Source organism: Leuresthes tenuis, unplaced genomic scaffold (assembly GCF_036924035.1).
Source record: "Leuresthes tenuis unplaced genomic scaffold, fLeuTen1.0.hap1 SCAF_6, whole genome shotgun sequence".
NCBI classification, from domain to species: domain Eukaryota; kingdom Metazoa; phylum Chordata; class Actinopteri; order Atheriniformes; family Atherinopsidae; genus Leuresthes; species Leuresthes tenuis.
This window is the reverse complement of record NW_027325360.1, coordinates 16,996,142-17,009,003: the sequence shown is the minus strand read 5'-3', so window position 1 is coordinate 17,009,003 and position 12,862 is coordinate 16,996,142. Positions and strand designations below refer to the sequence as shown.

General features: G+C 42.5%; 1 protein-coding gene across 6 annotated transcripts in view; it reads right to left on the bottom strand.

Moving 5' to 3' along the window:
• LOC140309848 (membrane-associated phosphatidylinositol transfer protein 2-like) overlaps positions 1-12,862 on the bottom strand; it is a 38,535-nt gene that overhangs the window by 24,380 nt on the left and 1,293 nt on the right. The gene's annotated exons all lie outside the window — the stretch shown is intronic.

The window sequence follows — 12,862 nt, the reverse complement described above, 5'->3', positions numbered from 1 at the left end:
GTTTAAGTTAAATATCACTAGTGTCAGCTAAGGTAATATATTAACAGAAGAGTAGTCAAGATAAAAAGAGTAATATCCATCAGCTGAAGGAACAGTTAAAATGAGAAATGCACACAGAAAGAAAAGCATCACTACATGTTTTCTAGAGGATAAACTGGTTACTTTGCTCCGTGAACGTGAAAACAGACTTCAAACAGTCAGAGTTATAAGTTAAAACTCAAACAATCGAGATAAAGACTAAAAAGTGTGGTTAATGAAGCAGACGGATCTTGTAAAAACCAACTGAGCACAGTCTACGTCCTGGTTTTGAGCTGCACTGTAAAGTATGTGTGAGGGAAGGCAACACCCCCATTCTGGCACTGCCTCCGTTTGGCTGAGAAAATGTGACTATACAGCATTGCATAACCACGATATGCACTTAATTCTGACCCGAGGCAGCGGCTGGACACAGTTCAGGAGCCCAGCCAGTCTCTAATCACACTAATATTCCCACTACGTCACTTACCCAGCAAACAAAGGCCCGCTTTGGTCAGGCTTCTGGTGGAACCAATAGTCCTGGTCTTCCACCTATTGGCTGCGCAACAGCTCACTGAAGACACTTTGATCTAATAAGCTGACTGACGCACTGCTCGGACAAAGATGCAGCCTGACTGTCTTCTCAACCTGGAGCAACTGTTTACTAGTTGCTGACAGTTTGTTGTATGCATTTTTCATGCAGAATCCCTGGTTTACACCGCAGAACAATGCACCAGCAGAAATCAGAGCAGAACACCACGTTTTGCTGAAAATAACTGCACTCTTGGGAAAGGCTAAGATGAAACTAGGCTAGCTATAGAGGTCCGGAGAAAAGCATGCGGCTCAAGGGCCCATGAGGTCTCTAAAAATTAGAATCAGGTTTTAGAGGGGAAGATCATAGTGTGTCTCCTCGTTGACAGTGTTGATAAAAGCTTTAGCATTTTTACATAAAGGCAGCAGTTTGAATGCAGGTTGCAATTTACTGGAGTTTTTTTTTTGCGTTTTCTGAAATTCCTCTCCTCACGAGAGATTATATATGCGACAGCTGCCCAGATTTCTCTTATAAATCAGTGTGAAATGATAAAGCAAACCCTTTCACAGTCCTATCTGCTGGGAAAGGACCACTACGGTATTGAGATTACAGCCACCAACGGCCAACACACATAAAAGGAAGTGACCCCAGGTATGTGAAATAAGAGAACAAACAGACTGAGAGGCATTAAAAGCAACAGGCAGCTTAACAGAGTGAAGCTGCACAGTCGCAGCCTTGCTCTGTCCAGCAGGACGTATCTGGAGCCTGTGGTGGTGATGCTGTAGAGGGATTTGTAGTAATGCTTATGCATGTGAGTTCTACTACCAACTGCCAAGCAGGATTATAACATTTTCACTAAAGTTTAGAGCTGCAATTAACTGTTATTTTCAGTATCAATTAACCTGTTGATCATTTTTTATTGATAAAATTGCATCAGGTATCCTAAAAAAGTCAATCAGGACACGCGAAACCAACCGTCAGTTGAGTTTTCTGGTAAAGATTTAACCTAATGAATGATGAAAAACTTACAGTTAATAGAATGATGGCAGAATCTGATTCAATCATTCTACAAAGGGAGGGTCAGGTTTACAGTTTTTTCTCTTATTAATCTGAGTGGGTCCGTTTTCACAATTAACTTTGCTTCTTTAGTTATGAGGAAAAATAAAAAATAATCACATATTGAGCGGTCACTGTTAAAACTCCAGGAACACAGTACATAACTGTGTGAATTTATACAGTGAAGGATGATGTCATACCACCAGACCTGTTGATGGCAATATATATATATAAAAAAAATTTAAAAAGGCTTTTTTAAAGGCTAAACTGTCTGATTCTGAGTGCTCCACTCTTTCGCATCCCCGCCCCACAAAAGCTGTCCTTGCACAGCCTTTACTCCTGATGATTTACACCAGATGTGTCTGTCTGACTCTTTCTTCTGTAACCGATGCAGATGCTGTGCACAGCACTGGACCTGTATTGTTGCTCAATCCACCAGGAGCCTCCAGAGAGTACTGCACCATGCTTGACCCAGAAAAAAGCACTCTCACACACAGAGCTTAAAAATAGCTCAGTCACAATAATCCAAGCATACGCAAGCAGAGTGCTTGACGTTCGTTCAGAGAATATGCTCGTTCCCGGCTAAAAATACAGTCTCTGCCCCCCTCTAGATGGTGACGCAACAGCGGCACACGCCACTGCACAGTGCTCATTTCACAGCAACCTCCAAAGTTTTTGTTCCTCTTTCGACAGGCTGAAGGCAGCGATGACTACCCAACACTTCAATGTCACATCTTAAAAAGTGCTCTGAACACCAATCTATTAGGCAAAGGTAGGATTATTCCATAATAGGGTTATTCCCGTTTACATTCGTCTCAAAGAAGAATCAGGCACCAAACATCAGCGAAACATTTCTTCAGAGGAACTAGTTGCCCATCAGAATCGATGCAGAGGGAGTTTCAGACGGCGTGACGCTTAGAACAGCAGAAGACAAAATAATAGCGCCTGTTCCCTGTTTCTCCTCTTTTCACGGCAAAAATCTAAAGTGGCATCAGTAAACGAGATCAACAGCTGGGCTTTACGGTTAAACACAGAAACAAATACCGGGAGGGACGTTTCACACACAGGAGGCTTTTCCCAAAGCACACCGTGGTGGCTCTCCTATATATTTAGTAACATTTTAGAGAGCAACACGTTGAGGCAGACCACCAGAGGACCTGGAAAATCCTAGAGGAGTTGAAGGGGGGGGGGGGGTTCACAGGCAGGGTTTCCCTTATGGTGACTGACAGGAGGCAAGTCCCCTTTAAAACACAAGCGGAAAATGTTAGCCCCTGCACTGCCTGAAATACCACAGGTCAGTTTTAGTGTTCACTTAATACTGTCAGCTATGACAACTGGTGCAAGCACAGCTTCAGTCTGTGACATCAACCCCTCACCGACAGGACGGGCTCACTCGTCAATTCATTTGGAATATCAAAAGACTCAAGATGGTGTTGTTTGTGCTGAGCTGCCAAAGAGACCTGCAGGCTTATTTCCAACAACACGAAGCATAATACCCATCCCATACCATGCCCAGTGGGACGTCTAATAAGGGTAAAACACGAAAATAAGATTTCAGAGACTTAAGTGAGACAAACATGTGGTATTGATTGTGTTCTGATAGAACACAGAATTGATTTGCACCTCACAATGCCTCTCCCCTTTAGGCAGACAGTTTTTTTTTCCTTTATCTTTAAATTTACCAAACGTTTCATACGATTGATCGAGTATATCAAAAGGGACTCTATGGGAGAGAAACTGGATTATTTCAGCAGAGTATACAGGTGCAGTTGGAGCAGACAATAACCATGTTGACTTCAATCAAGCACAGAAGGGGTGAGCAAACATTTATCTTTTCTTGTTGTTTGAAAAGAGGTCAGGACTATTTGTATACTAAACCACAAATTGCATGGCTGAGAGACAACAGGAGCCAGAGAGGCAAAAACATTTTGAGGGATGCATAATTTAGTTAGCAGCATCAGACTCATGGCAAACTGAGGCGGAGGTAATAAAGCTGTGTAGATGCAACATAGCTATGAAACGCTGGGGACGACTATAGGTTTATCATGTTGTTACTGTAAGAGCAAAAACAAAAGCTCCCTCGATGTGTCCCGCGACACCGTCGTCACCCCTCCGGTTCCTCTGGCCAAAGCCCTTCTGCAAGCTCTGGATGCACAACCTGCCCCTGTTCTTTACTCATCATAGCAGTACAAGGGGAATGCTAAAAATACTTGACACCCTGTGCGCATCTCCTCCGCTGTGTTCCTCCTCCTTCTCCTTGTCCTCTTCCTCCCACAGTAGCCCTGCAAGTAAGAACTGCTTCTAAAAATGATCCAAACGCAGCGAAGAAGAAAAGAACAAGAGTAACCACCGAACAGAGAGAGGCTGTTTTCAACTGAACCAATCTTAATAAGGCCAACTATATTATATACTATACTTTTTTTGTTTGCATATGTGTGGACATGGCAACATATCACAATGTATTCATAGCTTGGCAGATGTGAAGGGATGTCACAGTTCCCCATTTACTGCTTTAAAAACAGTGATATATACTGTCAAACTTTACATATTATTACTATTGCAAAGTAATCAGCTATTTTTCTCCCAACAAGTGGCTGGATAATTGTTTTCTTAACACAAGGAGGACAAGATTCGAATGGTTAAAATGAATCTGAACAAAGCAGATGGGTGAATCCCACTGAGTTACGCTGAAGTTCTTGAGCGCTGGAAAATACAACAAGTTTTTCATATTTGATACCCAGGCAGCCACGTAATCAAATTCAGCAGCAGAAGGAAAACTGACGCCTAGTAACCTTTGAAAACTTTAAGCTGCAGAAATAATTGCACCCATTGTTTCCTTACGCCTCAGTGGCGCTCATCGGCCCACCGTTTTCAAAAACGGGCCCATTACATAGCAACTCCATCTCTAATCAACATCATGCTTTACAAAATTAGATGACCTTATATGCAAATTACACTTGGATTAATCAGTTAGGTGCCAAGGTTAAATGAGGACCCCCCCCCCCCCCCCCCCCCCCACCACCCCACCCTCACTGTCATTCACGTTGAGCACTCAGATGGTCTGAATCAGCTGCGCACAGAGCAGACTTATGTAACTCCAGCAGAAACAGGAAAGGAAAGCGTTCACCCTCTCATTGTCCATTCCATTAACTAAATCATGTAGCCCACAGGGCACAGGGCAGAAAATGCTTTTGTACTTTTAGGCAATCCCTCCCAAACATCCCTCCCATCAGTCTCTCTGTGTCTGGTAGGAGCAGAATGCAGTTCAAATTAAAGCTTTCTTGCTTATGTGCAGCCTGCTGGTGAGGATTTCCTCGCCACTGACAGCAAAAAAAAAAAAAAAAAAAAAGCCTGACACGATGGCTTGAATGAATAACAACAAACAGGTCTAGTATCACTGCCACTGGAACTCTCTCACAACAGTGCAAAGTAGCTTTGGTTGTATGTGCAGTGAGACACCAACGTCATAAGTCTAGATGGCAGAATGCTGGCAGACTCACGCGTGTCAGAGACTCAAAGTGCACATATATGACTGACAAAGAACCAGCTTGTATTGTAATGATTCAAAGAAAGACAGCTTAAAAAGCTGCTAGATTAAGGTGAAGAACATTCATTTTAACCCACAACTCATATCAAGTCAAAAACTAAAACAGACACCCGTTTTCGTCAATGTGCAGCTTTAAAAAAACAAACAAAAAAAACTTGTAAGGCAGTAAAAAAAAAAAAAAAAAAAAAAAAGCTTTTTAAAAAGAAGACAAATTGAATGGGATGTACTCTGCAAAAGTTGAGAAGAAACAGGTTTCGCCTTAGACCAAAATGCACTCCGTTTCCTGCCGCTCTATCCTCTCCATCATTGCTTGAATGGGGAGGGGGTTACCATGGAGACACAGTGGGCTTTTCCCTCATTGGTTGCCAAGACAAAGTCAGAGTGACGAGGAAAGTAGAGACCAGACACTGCCGGGGCTGATACTTCTTTCTCCTGTTTCTCCTGTCTCCACTTTCACTTTTGCCAGCCTCTGTTCTTCCCTCCCAGGGTTCATAGCCACTGAACTCTGCTTTTATCTATGAAAGCCACTGGCAACACTCACTGATTCTACAAGACCACCAGCTTATAATTAAAAACAAACACTAATTAAGCCAATAGGAAGATCATATAAGCTATTTGGATCTCACAAAACAAATATGCTGTTCTGTAGGTACACTGTTTTCTTTTTTTACAGCCAATACTGTATGATCCACCTCCCATGAGTTGTAAAAAATGCCCCATGCGCTCTGAAACTATAATGCAGGTTCTCTTCGTGTAGTCTAAGATCAAGCTTGTGTAACACTTCCAGATACTGCTTAATCACCACATCTAAAAACTTTAATGCCAACTAGGAACAGAAGAGCAGAAAAATATGCTGCCATTAGTGAAAATGTGCACCACAGGAACAATGACATGTAGGAAGAACAAATAGCTTTCAATCTGTGAACCTGTTAAAGGGACTTTTTTTTCTTTCAAATAGAAAATCCATCCTTCACAGCTGCAGAGGCTCAGATCGAACCATTCCTGAAAAGAGAAGAATGCCTCCGATATGAACACAAAAAGCCGCGGCCGCCGCTTAGCCTTTCTATTGTGTTCTGTTGGTGTGCACTTTGTGATCTGAAGAAATCGGAATCACTGAGTCATCAGCTCTGTGAACAGGCCTGTTCGTTTACCCTGAGAATCTGGGCTAATGAATGGTCAGTGATGGGAGAGCTGCTTCTAGAAAGGGAGGCTGTCTGCTGTCCTTTGGTGAAATACCTCAAACTCTCTGGTGTAGCACAAATGATGCAGCCTTGCCAAAAGTGTACTACCCATGTGCAGACCATAAAAGGTCATTTTCAAAGACGATTCTGGTCCTAGGACTTTAGCTAAAATTTTAGTGGGTTCTGAGGTCAGATTTCGAGTCTTTAGGAAAATCAGGCTTTGAGATTCTTTTATTCTACAGTCTACAAAAAACAGAGACTTAATCTTATAAAACAAGACATAACCCTCTTTAATATGCACAGAAACAGCAGTCTGAATGGAGATGTAGGGCTTTATGTGGTGCAGAGAAGCAAAAAACTGGCAATGGCGACAGACGTCTCAATAAAGAGTTATGCAATGGGAGGGAAAGAAGGAATGAGATTTTGTCGATGCAAAGAGGGGGAGTCAGGGTCTGAAGGAGTCTATTTTTAGATTCAGAGAAATCAGGTGTCTGTGGCCAGTGGAAAAGAAAGGAGAGTGTGGGCAAAGTGACATGAAGCAGTGCTGTCGCTTTTATTTTACATGACTCATGTGACTCAGAGTGCTCCAAGAGCCGGGGGAAGAACAAAACACAAACACATAAAATTACATACACGCAATGTTCCATGAGATGAGGAGGAAAATACAGACAGATAAAAATAAGCCTCTGATTGTCAGTGAGCGTCACACAATTAAAGTGAACACATTAAAAAAAAAGGAGAAAAGAAAGAAGAACCAGGATGTCTACAAACCAGCACTTTCTTCAGTGAGAGGGGGGCTGCAACACAGCAGACAATGTTCTTTGCAGATTAGATTATTTGCCAACACATCGACTTGGCCTCACAGAAACAGACCTTCCTGCTTAGGAGCAAAGAAGTTTCCTGGCAGAGAGGGGTGTGTGTTAGACTGAGCCAATTTCACTTCATCCGCACGCCTGACGAAAATGGCCACAAAAGAAAATGCAGGACGCACATAGCAGACCTGATTTCTCTCCCATAAAACAAAACTCAAGTAAGGACGAGGTGAGGGTGGATGAATGCTCTAAAAAAAGACCCCGGGCTCTTCGAGGAGTCCACCCCCCATTGACAGAAAAACTGGTGTCCAAAGAGAATGGGACATGGAGCAAACCCACAAAAAAGCGCTTGCCTTTATCTCATTTCCCAGACAACGCCGCTGTAGGAGCATTAGCAACGACGTGCCATTCATCAGCTGGCTCATCAAGGATGCGCAGGGACAGGTTGTACCCCCGTTGTCCCTGTCAACAGCTCAGCACCAGCATTAGCATCACCTGTTCTGTTCAAAAGCGCTGAGGTGGGAGGGTGGCTTGAAGAGCGAAAGACAGTTGGAGGAATTCAAGGTGCAGAGAAAACACAATGTTCCATTCAGTACTTGGCTGCTGCCCAAGTGCGTGATGGAGGCTAATCTCAGGTACCGTTATGATGCTTAACTGTCCACTTAGGCATAAGAGAACAATCTGACTTTCAGATAATTAGTCAGCTGACAATTTGTCCCTCGATTGCAGTGAGAAGACCTCATAAACTGTGTGATGTTTCTGAGGTCAGCTTCAGATCACAGTAAGTCTCCAAACAGCCGGAAAGGCCTTGCTGATACGCCACACTGTGTAAATGTCTTTTGGGGTCATCTGAGAAATCGTTTGCAGTCTCCTGTACTCATTTCCAAACATGCAGCAGAGAAGAGAGTCAAACCTGATCATCTGAGATCATTTGACGGTCTCGATCGCGTCAAACCGATTGAGAAAGAATACAACACTGATGCACAAGCAGATAGTTCATGTAACCCTGGCTTACCCTCAAAGTGATATTGGGGGGGGGACATGATTTACAGAATATCAACAAATGAATCCCCCCCAAAATAAAAGTTAAAATCACACTCCTGACTTTTAAATGCTACCATCAGTACTATAGCAGGTAAAACTTTCAGAAATGTCAAATTTTGCAATACAATTTGGATGAGGTATATATCGTTCTGCTGGTTACCAGTACTCTTGGAGCCTGGCATTGAATGGTATAAGCAACAGAGAACAGAGCACGTGCAAGGCAGTAACACAATGAACAGGATGTTGTTTTCCATCAATCAGTCATCATTACCCAGTTCCAAAGGGCACGCTCGGCTGTTCATGACAATGTCTTTACGCTCAGTGCCGAGAACTACATGACAGGTGAATTCCAGTGTAAACAGCACAACCGTCATGACGGTTAGTGGCCTCTTTTTACATTAAAAGATAAACATTTCTCACATCAAAACACCTCAGAGCAACCATGGCGCCCTGCTCGGCTTGTGCAACTTCCTGCTCCAGGACTGCTAAACCAAAACGGGACAACGAGCGTCTCACATGATGACGGGACTCTTTTTGAAAGTTCTCAGTGGAGAAAGCACCAAAGAAAAATCCCCAACAGTGCTGTCAGTGCATATGAAAATCACTCGCGATCGACTTGACTGTCACCCAAAAAAACCGCTAACATGTTGTGACTCATGTGCAGAAGATATTAGCTGCAGGAAATAGAATATACCGGCTCCAGTCTCAGATAGAACGAGGAGTTGCTTGTTCATCTATTTTAATACTTTCAGAAGCTTTCTTTAAGCGGATTTTACAATTTCTCACATTACGAGAAAGGAAAACAAATGGACTAAATATCCTAGCAAAGCAATCACAGGAAGCTGGCTAATGAAACGACACTAGATTTAGAACCACACGGAAACGAAGGGCTACAAGTTTGTCAGTTTTCTATGTGCACAAGACTCCAATAAGGATGTAAGGAGTCTGAAAGAAAATCTCTCCATGTCCATCACTATCCACTGCATCTGATCAGCGACTCTTTGAGATTATTCTTTGTCTTGTGGCGGTCGTCGTGTTACATGTTGGGCAGGATACAGCGCAGATGAATTCATAGGCTTAAAAAGATAGTCCACAGTCTGGGCTACATAGAGAGGCTCTGCTTAAATAAGTTTTACCTTTTTAAAAATAAAAACAAAAGGACGTAGAACAACACCACCTTCGCTGTCACACAGGTATTTAAAAGCCTAATACAGATGGAGCAACGCAACGAAGAAAAAAACTCTCAAAAACAAGCGATGTGTTTGTGAAACGGTGACGTCTACAGTATCTTAGAACATCTGCACGGCTTATCACGAAGCTCGTTTTACTGTGTACCTGGTGCTTCTTTACTCTTCCTGTCCCAGAGATCAGAGCTGATAAACAGCTCAGAAAATATGTGGTGAGCAGCCACATACGTCATTCAAACTTTCACTGGCAGGAAGTGCGGCTCGTTCCCTTGACTGAAACGCTGTTACTCAATGGTTACACACTCGCTCATCTTTCTCATTAGTTACAGGCTAATAAGATTTATGCAGTGAGCTGATCGTACGCTTTACTGCAGGAAAAGAGAGGATCTGTCACATGTAAGAGTATGAAAAACAGAACACCACGCAGTGCTATGAATACTCAAACAGGACTGGGACACATGCTCGAAAGCAGCAAGCTCCTTTCTCAGGAATTTTCCACTCCACCGTCACTCATTTAGTACATTTACAGCATTCTCCTCCTGACCATCAGGCTCTTGTCTGCCACTCCTGTGAACTGTCCAACATTACAAGAGTGGAGAGTAACTCTAGTCTTGGAAAGGAGACCCGTGTGACACGAATGAGCAAACATTAGCACAAAGTCAACGTGCACTTAGGAATTATTATCCTCATTCATCAGAAAACTCACGGCAGTGTCTCCACTTGGCTTTTTCTAGTGACTAAAGATAGCAGCATCACCTGCGACCTTTCTGATCATCATCTCGTGATGCCGAGTTTCAGCCACTCATCCACCCTTCATATCTTTAACTTTGAAGATGCTGTTAAAAACACACCTCGACCTCTCAGTTAAAGTATTTGAAAACGGGACTAAAGCAAAACTCAAAGAAGCTCATACATCAGCTCCATCCGACCCAAAGAAATTCATCTAATATTCCCAGAAAAAAAAAAGAATTATAATTATATTTGGGCCGAATTAATTAGATAACTGTTAAACTTAGTTTGTGGGATGGAAACTCAGTGAGATATATATATATATATTAAAATCTAAATGTAATCAATTCAAGTTTAATTTTTCAGTTTTCAACATACATAAAAATGACCGCACTACTTAACCTAAGACTTTATAAAAATCTAACAGCATAAGAAAATGACTGGAAAATTGTAAAATCAGTGAGCTTTTAGAAGCTACCTAACTAACTTTTTGAGTTCGAGCTGTATTCATCGCTATGTCTGCAATGCTGCAGAACTTGATTGACATAACCAACATCAGCACTTGGTGTCCTGTCTGTGCAGATCTCCATAACACTGACAACATGTTTTCGTAGAGCAATAGTGGATTTGATCTTTCCGTTGCCTGCAGATATTCCTATAATAGCGTAAAAGTGTGATTAGACAGAAGTGCTGTCCATTCCTGATTGAGAATCTTGAGTCCTTGTGTTGTTAAAAATGATGGAAAGTTACAAAAAAAAAAGTTAATAATTCGACTGGGACGAGTCAACAGAATATTTTTAGACAAAGGGAATTTAGAATCGGTCATTTATCATAAAAACCTGGACAAAAAAAAAAAAGACGAGTATTTCCCTACAGCTTAAAAATTACCATGGGGGTGTTGAAATTTGCATAGTGAACACAGCCCTTCCCATGTTCCACATACTGTACAGTATGTCGTGTGAGAGTGTTGGTTGGGGGAAGGGAGAAGGTTCAACTGGTTATGCACATAGGCCCGTGAAATATGAGCTGCGATGGTTGCAGCCAAAAACCCTCACAGTATCTTAAAGGTCATCACAATACAGTGAAGCCATAAAAACATGAATTCAGGGTCATGAATGATACCGTAAAAGGATGACCTTCACCTAGAGCACTCAGCCTTTAATCCTCAGAGTAGCACTTCGATGACTCAAGAACAGACAACAACACCAGCAAACTGTGTTGATGATGCAGCTTCTCTTGAAACAAACCCATGGCCTGAAATTTAGAAAATAAATAAATGTTTTAAATCCTGCTGGCCGCATACAGTTTTTGCTTCAGACGAGAAAAAGAAGAAATGGAAGCTGGAAGTTTAAAACCAAAAACCACAAGAGAGTCAGAAGAGAGCGAAGCAGAAGAGAAACCAAGAGCAGCCTGCCCAATAATTCAGATCAAGGAAGACTGGGAAGGATGAACAGTTCTTCCTTTTGGTGATTTCATCTTATTTAAAAAAAAAAAAAAAAAGAAGAAGACAGAAACCGCTAAATGTTTCAGCTCACAGCACTGCTGATGCTGAGCGGGTTTCACAATTTTCAAATGTTGTGGCTTCAAGCAGGCAGGACTCAAGTTTGAACACGTCCAACGGAGTTCACACCCTGTTCATAGTAGTATTAGGCCTGAAACTATTTGCCCTGGTGCGTGTGACCTGCACTTTTGTCTCCAAGACACTTCTAACACACAACCGCAATTCAATAGAATTACCGGGGCGTTGGACATAAAGCAGAGGGTCACAGTTGAGCGACAGTGTAGCAGCTCCTTCTCATATAGCACAGCAATCATCTGGACAACAGACGCCACAGCCTGCGAGTCAGCTCTGCCTCGGTGACTCACCCAGGCCCTGCTGAGTCAAGTGGAGCGACTCTTGCTGCAGGACTCACAAAGTTATATTAAAACAGAAATAGATCTTGGGTATAGATGAGCAAACTTGTGGCACGCCGGTTTTTCCAGAAAGTGAAGAGCATACAGTGCCACTTAGACTTGAGCTCTGCTACGTTTCCCAGTGAACCTGCAGTATGAGATCAAGTTTTTCCATTTGAAGTTTTACGACTTCAGCTCGTTTAGGCGGGCTGTAATTTCCAGCGAGGTTTCGCGCAAAGTTTTGCACTTTTGTGGCAAAAGGCAGGATTCACGGACACAAGTTTTAGGTGCCAATGGGTCTCCCTTCTTATTCACTTTACATTGGGGTGGCGTCTTGCTTTGCCAAATTGAATTTTGAGTCTGTTGCTTTGCCTTGCTAATTGCAGCTCGTGGTGGAAATAGAGAAAAGTTCAACTTTTTCCAACGTCAGAAGAGGCACCAGCCAATCAAATTGCCAGACTACTTGAGGGTTTGATCTTGGGAATATTCCAAACACTGGGCCCGACCACCACTGAGCATTACCTCAGCGCAGCCATGTGAATCCTGGCTAAAAGAAGCATGCACCAAAAAAAGAAAGATCATAAAATTAGCTCTGAGCAATACAATTGGTCTGGTACCCTAATGAATCATTTGTATTACCAAAATAGCTGACATCACCCTATAAATAGAGAAATGGATGTGCCAATGGGGCACAGGCCAGAGGGCCCAAAGAGTCAAGCGCCCCGAGTCTTATCCAAGAATTGTAACATCCATTCCAGAAAGAGAAAGAAAACATCTGCAAAGAGAGATACAATAAAACCACAAACAGACACTAAACTACGGAAATGGGTCAACAGATCTCTAACAGATCCATTTATACATACGTG